The sequence below is a fragment of the Numida meleagris genome, chromosome 1, assembly GCF_002078875.1.
Source record: "Numida meleagris isolate 19003 breed g44 Domestic line chromosome 1, NumMel1.0, whole genome shotgun sequence".
NCBI classification, from domain to species: Eukaryota; Metazoa; Chordata; class Aves; order Galliformes; family Numididae; genus Numida; species Numida meleagris.
In genome coordinates, this window is record NC_034409.1 from 73,817,625 (window position 1) to 73,827,535 (window position 9,911).

Consider the following 9,911-nt stretch of genomic DNA (forward strand, 5'->3'; position numbering starts at 1 on the left):
CATGAGTCATTTTTTCTTAAATGAGTTCAGTTGTCTGAGTCAGTTCTTTCTGGGGTGCCTTTATCATAGAATCATAGAATGGCCTTGGTTGAAAAGGACCTCAAAGATCATCTAGTTTCAACCTCCCTGCCATAGGCAGGGTTGCCAACCACTAGATCAGGCTGCCCAGAGCCACATCCCTCTCAGTCTTCTTTTCTGGGGGCTGAACAGACCCAGGTCACTCAGCCTCTCCTCTTAAGGGTGGTGCTCCAGGCCCTTTATCATATTTGTGGCCCTCTGCTGGACTCTTTCCAGGAGATCCCTGTCTTTTGTGTACTGGGGAGCCCAGAACTGGACACAATACTCCAGGTGAGGCCTGACCAGGACAGAATAGAGGGGGAGGATCACCTCCCTTGACCTGCTGGCCACACTCTTTTTAATGCACCCCAGGATACCATTGATCTTCTTGGCCACCAGAGCACACTGCTGGCTCATGGCCAACCTGTTGTCCACCAGGACATCCAGGTCTCTCTCTGCAGAGCTCCTCTCCAGCAGGTCATCTCCCAACCTGTACTGGTGCATGCTGTTATTCCTCCCTAGGTGCAAGACTCTACACCTGCTTTTGTTAAACCTCATCCAGTTCCTCTCTGCCGAACTCTCCAGCCTGTCCAGGTCTTGCTGAATGGCAGTACAGCCTTCTGGTGTGTCAGCCATTCCTCCCAGCTTCATATTATCAGCAAACTTGCTGAGGATGGACACTATCCTCTCATCAAGGCCATTGATGAAGATGTTGAACAAGACTGGACCTAGCACCAACCCCTGGGAAACACTGCTAAATACAGGCCTCCAACTGGACTCTGTGCAGCCAATCACTACCCTCTGAGCTCTGCCAGTCAGTCAGTTCTCAGCCCACCTCACGAGCACTCATCTATCCCACACTTCCTCAGCTTCATTATAAGGATGTTGTGGGAGACAATATCAAATGCCTTGCTGAAATCAAGGTAGACAACATCCACAGCTCTCCCCTATCCACCTAGCCAGTGATGACATCATAGAAGGCTACCAGCTTGGTCAAGCATGACCTCCCCCTGGTGAACTGGCTCACTACTCCTGATAACCTTCTTTTCTTCCAATTACCTGGAGATGGCATCCAGAACAAGCTATTCCATCACCTTTCCAGGGATGAACGTGAGGCTGACTGGCCTGTAGCTTCCCGGATCCTTCTTGCCCTTTTTGAAGACTGGAGTGACATTGGCTATCTTCCAGTCTTCAGGCACCTCCCCCATTCTCCAAGACTTCTCAAAGATGATAGTGAGCATTTCAGCAATCACCTCTGCCAGCTTCCTCAGCCCACGTGGATGCATCCTATAAGGGCCCATAGATTTGTGTACATTGATGTTGCCTAGAGACTCTCAGACCATCTTCTCCCTCACCAAAGGGGAGCCTTCCATTCCCCAGACTCTCTGTCACAGAGTTATCTCTAGATCTATCTGTGTCTGTGACAGGGGGACAGCACGCCCACAGGCCCACCAGCCCAAAAAAGGGAGGGTGTGGGGGGGTGTTGATGGTTTATGGGCCAGTTCAGCCTGGTTTTGTGGCTAATGGGGCAGGGGACTCATGGACCCACACCCCAGGAATGGGGAAAGCGGAAAAGAGGGAAGGGTAGGGAGATGGGAGATGGGCCTAAAAACAGAACAGCGGCAACAATCTGAGGAGGAAAGTTAATTTATTAAATATGATATCAGAATGCAAGATAACACAATATAATATAATATAATTGGAATTGAGGCTAATAAATCAAATAAAATAAGAGAGAGGGAGTGTCCAAAACTGAAGGCCTTACTCTAAGAGCTGAAGGCGAAATGGCTGGGGAACACGCACTCCTGGGCAGTGAAAAGAGAGAGTCTCGTGACTTCTGAGGAGTTTTATCTTTCCCTCTGAATACAAAGTCCTCTGGGGTATGTAGTTCTTCTTCTCTTCTGAGAACCAGGTACCCGTAAAATCAGCAGTCCAGGGAAATGGAGCATTAACTCTTTAACTCCCAGTTACAATGTGGAATACCAGTAACAAAAATCGTAAAACCATGACACTCTCTCACTTACCTCCAGGGTCCAAGATTCCCTAGGGGGAGTCTTTGCAGTGAAGACAGAAGCAAGAAGGAGTTCAGTGTCTCTGCCTTCCTGGCATCCCCTGTTACCAGAACACCCCCCTCATTTAAGTAGCAGAACCAAATTTTCCCTAGTCTTTTTACTGTTGACATACTTAAAAAAGCCTTTCTTATTTTCCTTTATCTCCTTTGCAAGATTCAATGCCAGCTTGGCTTTAGCCTTCCTCATCGCATCCCTGCAGGCCCTGACAACATTCCTATATTCTTCCCAAGTGGTCAGACCCTTTTCCCACATTTCACGGACCTTCTTCTTCCCTTTAAGTTTATCCCTGAGCTCCTTGCTCATCCACACAGATCTCCTGCCTCCCTTCCCTAATTTCTTACTCATAGGGACACACCAATACTGAGCATGGAAGAAGCACTGTTTACATGCTGACCAGCTCTCACAGGCCTCCTTTCCTTCTAACATCCTAGCCCACGGAATAGCTCCAAGTAGGTCGTGGAAGAAATCAAAGCTGGCTCTCCTAAAGTCCAGGGTAGCAATCCTACTTTTTGGTTTGCTTCTTCCACTCAAGATCTTGAACTCCACCGTCTCATGATCACTACATCCCAAGCTGCCCCCATCCTTCACTTCCCTAACAAGCCCATCTTTATGAGTAAGAACACTGTGTGTGAGACAAAACCAACTGCCGTATTTTGGATAGTGGAGAGTCATTTATTGAACCTAAGGTACGTGAGCAGAGCAGGAAATTGGTTAAGTGGGGCCCTCTTTAATGTTTCCATAAATGACTTGGATGTAGGAGTAGAAGGTGTTTTGTGCAAGTCTGCTGATGATACTAAATTGGGAGGAGCTGTTGACTCCATAGAGGGTGGAGAAAACATGAATCAACAGTGTGCCCAGGCAGCCTGGAAGGTGAACCGTATCCTAGGGTGCATCAAGCAAGGCATTGCTAGCTGCTCAAGTGAAGTGCTTGTCTCACTATACACTGCATTGGTGAAGCCCCACCTTGAGCACTGTGTGCAGTTTTGGGCACCACACAGAAAGAACATAAAATTATTAGAGAGTGTCCAAAGGAGGGCTACAAAGATGGATCTAGATGGGAGGATGTGTGAGGATCAGCAGAAATCCCTTGGTTTGCTCAGTATGGATAACTGACCGAGGGGAGACTTATTCATGGCCTACAGCTTCCTCACGATGGGGACTGGAGGGCCAGGTGCTCATCTCCTCTCTTTGGTGATGAGAAATATGCCAAGGGAATGGCATGAAGCTGCAATAGAGGAGGTTCAGGCTGGATATCAGGAAAAGGTTCTTTATGGAGAGGACGGTCAGGCAACAAGGCTCTTCAGGGAAGTGGTCAAAGCACCAAACTTGCTGGAGTTCAGGAGGAGTCTGGACAATGCTCTCAGACATATGGTCAGATTTTTTGGGTGTTGCTGTGTGGAGCCAGGAGTTGATCTTTACGATCCTTATGGGTCCCTTGCAACTCAGGACATTCTATGATTCTATGATTATCTGAAGACAACATTGAGACTTATTTTGAGAAAAAAGAGTCCTATCTTTCAGGAGCTGGTGAAGAAATACTAGGACACCAGACCAGACACATACTAGAAAACAATACGTCATTACAATGGAGCACAAGAACAGCACCTACTATAGGAATAGGTCATACAGTGGTGTTTAGGGAGGGTTGGGTATTTTATATAGCAACTCACATAGGTGCAAGTATACAGGTAACTATGTCATGGGATAGAAAGCTGTCAGTCCATGGCACAGTGTAGCAGACTAACAAAAAACACTTCATCTGTGGTATGCCTAGAATTGTTTCAATCACTTGCAAGATGAGACCACTGCCATGTCAGCAGAATAACAGCTAAAGATATGGCTGGAGAAGTGTACCCTGTGGAAAAGAGGATGGCTTTGCTCTGGCCAAAACTCTCCTGTTCAAGCTCGCAATGCAGCCCGTCCCCTGCCCTACACCATTACAGTGGCGGCTCTGCCCCACCAAGTGGCCCAGCCACCTGCACACACCCATCACAAAGCAACAACCAAATACTGGTGTGTGACTGGCACTGTCTGAGCTGAAACTAAGGCATGGGGAAGGCACAGTGCAGTGCTGACTCAAGTTATGGAAAATAATTTTATGCATTTTGATACATTGGCTAAGAACAGTCCTGAGAACAAATATGCAGCCATGCTTCCTGTTTTGATAAAGGAATTCAATTATAGGATCCAAGATTGCTGAAAAAATCATGAATTTTTTTGTATATTTGCAACTCCGTTTTCATTCAAATAAATACATTTTTCAAATGAAACATATAGAGTTGCAATCAGTTATTTAACCCAAAAAACAGATCATGTCTCTTTACCAGACTTTTATTAGAAAAAATATCCCTTGCTTCACAGTCATGCCTTATTCATATCATCACTTTTTGGCAGTATGCACATTTCTGAAAAACTGTTGTCAAGGATGAAGCACAGAAAGAGTAAAATTTCATCAAAAATCTTTGACGAGCACCTTGAGACCTCACTAAGAATTGAAACCACTGCCATCAAAATAGCCTGGTGTGTTAGATTCATAAAAACAAGGTCAAATATCCCTCTAGCTTTATGTCTTATTGCTCTTTTTTATTATTATTGATTTAATAAAAATATCAAAAATTAAAATGCTTTGTTACTTATATACATTTACTACATTATACAGTTTATGATGGCTGCTCCCTGTTTGATTATGTTGGCCCATGATATCAGAGTCAGATGTTGGTAGTATGGCAGTAGGGGCTGAACCTTCCCACCAATATTCTGTTACATTTTGTTGCTATACAACAGATGGCAGCAGAGGGGCAGTCTGAAAAAATGACATCTGACATGAAAGTGAATATAAAGCAAAGGCGCGTCACTGAGTCCCCCCACGTGGAAAAAAAATGTACCCACTGGTGTATTTCAGCAGTGGTGACAGTGACAGTGAGTTACCCCCACTGGTGCAGGTTTTGACAAGCATGGCTTGCAGACTCTTGTTCATCACTGGTGAAAATGCATAGCTAATGGTGGTGACTATGTTAAAAAAAAAAAAAAAAAAAGTGTTTTGTAGCTGATAATTTGTTGTATCAAGCAGAGTGACTGTGATTTTTGCATCTGTCACAGTTTCCACAGAAATAAATAGGAGGCATTACTTTTTGAGTGACGCACGTATATGTGGCCCAAGACAATTCCTCTTCAATCAGTGCAGCTCAGGCAGGCCAAAAGGTTGGATACTCATGCCTTTTCCCGTAACTGAATCTCAGCTTTGATTATTTTGCTGTCTTTATTAAAATCCTTATTGCTGTAGTCACAAGATTATGAGATAATCCCAGCTGTCATTCAAATCATGCCAAGACCTACCCATCAAGAATTCCATCATAAAATCTAAATTGTTTGAGCAGAAAATAGTCAGGCTTAAAGTCTCAGGCAGATATATATATGGGTTGGGAGGAAGGAGCAGGGAATACAGGGAATTCAGTTCAAACAGACCAATTACTTCAATAAGTTAGAGCTAAAGAACGTTTTGCATGTTAAAAAAAAACATTTAATAGCAAACTTGTTGAAAATATCTACTCCCTGCTGTGGAGTACACACTTGAATTTTTTCAGTGTGTAATTCATGAGCTGGATGTATTTCTTTTTCTGAGCTGAACAACAATGGGAGTGAGGCACTGGGACATCTCCCTGTGAAGTTGTGGAGCATGAGGTATCAGAGAGGAATCTGCTCTAGGAGACTGGGCAGACTCTGCTCTGGACAGACTTCATAAGGAAGCATGACAAGGTAGGGAGAATTACTCACAGGGTTTCTTACTGACACACATTTCCTCCTTGCTGTGGCAGTTTTGCTGTCTAACTTCTCTCCACTGTGGAGTATAACTTGTGAAGGATGGAGGTCTAAAAACATTTCCTAAAATGGGCTGGGTCTGGCAGGTGATGGTGGCACAGGCATGCCTTAGGCTGCAGCAGAAACCTGAGCCTGTCAGCTAGGGAAGGGACCAGGGGCAGCCTCTGCTCCCTTTGAAGGCCATGCCACTGTCAGCAGCAAGGTGCTGCTTTGCACTTAGGTACAAGTGCGTGGGACAAGCAGCATCCCAGGCATGTGGGCCTGAATGGAAGTCATCCCCTCTGCTGAGACTGTTGAGCGGAGCAGCTCTGCCATTCATGTGAGGGGTCAGTTCTGGTGTGCCCTCCTGCCCCCACCATCCTTCCCACCAACTGTCCCAGTTACTAACGAAATTCCCTTTTTGGCAGGGGCAAGGGTGGCTACTTAAATTCACTCTGGAACTGCACTCCATGCTCTTTCAGCCCTTGACAGCAGCATATCTGCTTTCAGAACCACAGAATGGTTAAAGCTAGAAAGGACTTTTGGAGGTCTTCTGGTCCTATGCCTGCTCAGGTAGAGACACCCAGAGCATGTTGCCCAGAACCATGTCCAGGTAGCTTTTGAAGGTCTCCAAGTAGGGAGACTCCACAACCTCTCTATGCCAGTGCTTTGTCATTCACACAGTAAGGAAGTGTTTCCTGATGCTCAAAGAGAACCTTTTGTGTTCCAGTTTTTGCTCATTGCTTCTTATCCTGGCACTGGGCACCACTGAAATGGCCTAGCTCTGTCCTCTTGGCACATTCCCTTCAGGTATTTATGGACATTGGTGAGATCTCCCCTAAAAATGCTCTTCTCCAGGCTGAACAGTTCCAGCTCTCAGCCTCTCCTTGTAGGAGGGGGTGCTCCAGTCCCTTTATCAACTTTGTTGTCCTCCATAGGACTCTTTTTTCAGTGACTCCATGTCTGTCTTGTGCTGGGACCCCAGAACTGGACCCAGCACTCCAAGTGCGGCCTTGCTGATGCTGAGTACAGAAGAAAGATCACCTCTCTTGATCTACAGGCAATACTTTGCCTAATGCAACCAAGAATATCAATAGCTTTATTAAGAGAAAAGGCACTTTGCTGACTCATGTTCAACTTGGTGTCTACCAGAATACTTAGATCCTTTTCAGAGATTATTCTCTAAGAGACTAGTAACGAGCAAGCCTCTGGACATATTCATTGCCTGAAGTGTAACAGGGAGGTCACAAAAATGGCCCGTTGGCAAGGCATGGCCTCTCCTGTGATGAAGGGAAGCAGGTCCTACCAAACCAAAGCCTAGAAGACCTGGCAGCACAGGCAGGCTAGCAGTAACCCTGTATGTAACATAATGCAGCAGCTCAGGATTAGATAGTCAGACATATTCCTATGCTGTTCTTTGTACACTTTTCAGTAGGAAATGGGTTGGAGAATCTTTGAGTCTTCTAGTACTATGTGTTTGCTGAGTCCAGACACAAAAACAAAAAGAAACATGTCTACCTGCTTTGCTTTGATACTGACTCCTATTACAACAAGTCCCAAAAATGAGAACTGTGTTGCCCTGCAGATTAGAGATGACATTCTTGGCTTTAACAGTACTGGCTGCATGAGGTCTCAAGTACTTGCTCTAGTAAGATACCCCTTGTTAGAACTGCCTATTATTAACAGCTCTGCTGATTAAATTAATCGTTCTAATCTTCAAAATCCCTCACATGTGAACAGCATTCAGTAGCTAAAAATCACAGTATATTTCATTTATGGTCTGTAACAGAATGACTAAGACATTTTTACCATGCACCTGCTCACTTCTACCACATCCTGCAGGAATGTTAAAAGGCAACATAGGCTCTTCTGCAGTATGCAGAACTCCAACAACAAGAAATTATAAATTTCAGTGGAGACCTCATATTTCCAGCTTTATCACAACTATGTGTGACAATCTTTTTGAGGGAATAAAAAGTTGCTGCATGAGCTAAAATACTCTGAAAGTACTAAGAAAGTCTGAAGATCTAGCTTCTTCCCTCCCAGAAATCAGGATCCCCAGCTTGTATCACTTCACTAATCATAGCAATGCCTTGAGATTTCACATTGGACAGTCTAAAATGATGAGCTGCACTAGGAACCTGCTCTCACCCTCCTGAGAGGGTCTCCCTTCCAGCGACTGCCACAACTCCCTTCAGGTCTTCCTTCATCGTCCTCTTCATCTCATTGTTTCTTATCAGCTCCAAAGTGAGAATGTTCTCCCTTTCTCCATTTCATTGGTGATACAGAAGAGAGGGAGTGCCCTAGGAGTCTGCTCTTGAATCAGATGCCTTCACAGTCCCACAGATCAGTTACTCATCAGTGCTTAGCATCTTCCCAGCCTGTGCGATAAGAAGGGGGCAGAGTGGGGAACTGCAAAGAGTCTACTCTTTCTGTGGAAGAGGTTACAGGGAAAGGGAAAGGTTATTTGCATGCCCAAATGTGAGATGAATCAGAGCAGGGAGGATGGGAATTTGGAGATCTGCTGTCAGTTCCCTGCCTTTTTCCCATGGCCCAGATGTTAGCTGGCAGCCAAATTGGCACCATGCTCAGAGTATTAAGGAGTAAAGTTCAACAATCAGCTGGGCTGTGGTCCTGTGCAGTGAGCTGGGAAAAGACCAGGAAGAAGAATAGAGGGATTTTTTTTACTTCACTTTTTCAACTACTGCATTGTAAACCATAAGCAGAATGTGAATGATCTGACTCTTTCCCCATGAGTTGATGGGGAAACAGAGGCACGAGGAACTCAGCACCATCCAAAAAGCCATGGCAATTTTGACCAAAGAGCCAGTAACAGCTCTCCTGCTCCAAACATTGGGCAAAGCTGACAAGTCAGTATGCTTCAAGTTGGAATTTATACACTTACCAGGCCTCAACATTCTGATCAAGTGCAAAGCTAGTCTGAGGCATACACAGCAGGTATGGTTCAGATGTTTTGCTTGTGCTACACTCCAACTGAGAAGGAGATCTTAGCCGCATATGAGGGGGTTTGAGCTGCTTCCAAAGTAACTGGTACTGAAACACAGCTTCTTCTAGCCCCTCGACTGCCGGTGCCCAACTGGATGTTTAAGGGAAAGGTTCCCTCCACCCATCATGCTACTGATGCCACTTGGAGTAAGTGGATTGCATTGATTACTCAGTGAGCTCGGACGGGGAATCTCAGTCGTCCAGGGATCTTGGAAGTGATCATGGACTGGCCTGAAGGTAAAAAGTTTGTTATGTGCTTACCATGGTGGAGGCAACCACGGGGTGGCTCGAAACATTTCCAGTACCCCATGCTACCGCCTGAAACACCATATTAGGCCTCGAGAAACAAGTCCTGTGGTGACATGGCACTCCGGAAAGAACTGAGTCAGATAATGGGACTCATTTCAGAAACTCCCTTGTGGACAGTTGGGCCAAAGATCATGGCATTGAGTGGATTTACCATATCCCTTATCATGCACCGGCTTCTGGTAAAATTGAACGGTACAATGGGTTGCTAAAAACTATGTTGAAAGCAATGGGTGGCGGAACATTTAAGCATTGGGAGAAGCATTTAGCAGAAGCCACCTGGTTGGTCAACACTAGAGGATCAATCAATCGAGCTGGTCCTACCCAGTCTAGCTCCCTACATACTGTAGAGGGAGATAAGGTCCCTGTAGTACACGTAAAGAGCATGCTGGGGAAAGCGGTTTGGGTCCTTCCAGCCTCTGGAAAGAGGAAACCTCTCTGTGGAGCTGTTTTTGCTCAGGGACCTGGGTCCACTTGGTGGGTGATGGGGAAAAATGGGGATGTTAAGTGTGCACCGCAAGGGAATTTGATGTTGGGGGAGTGCAGTCAGTAATTCCATGTATATATAGGCATGTAGATATGTGTGTAATGAATATTAATTATTGTTTGTTTGTATATAAATATATATTAAGCATGATGTAGTGATGTGGAATAAGGGGTGGAATATCATGG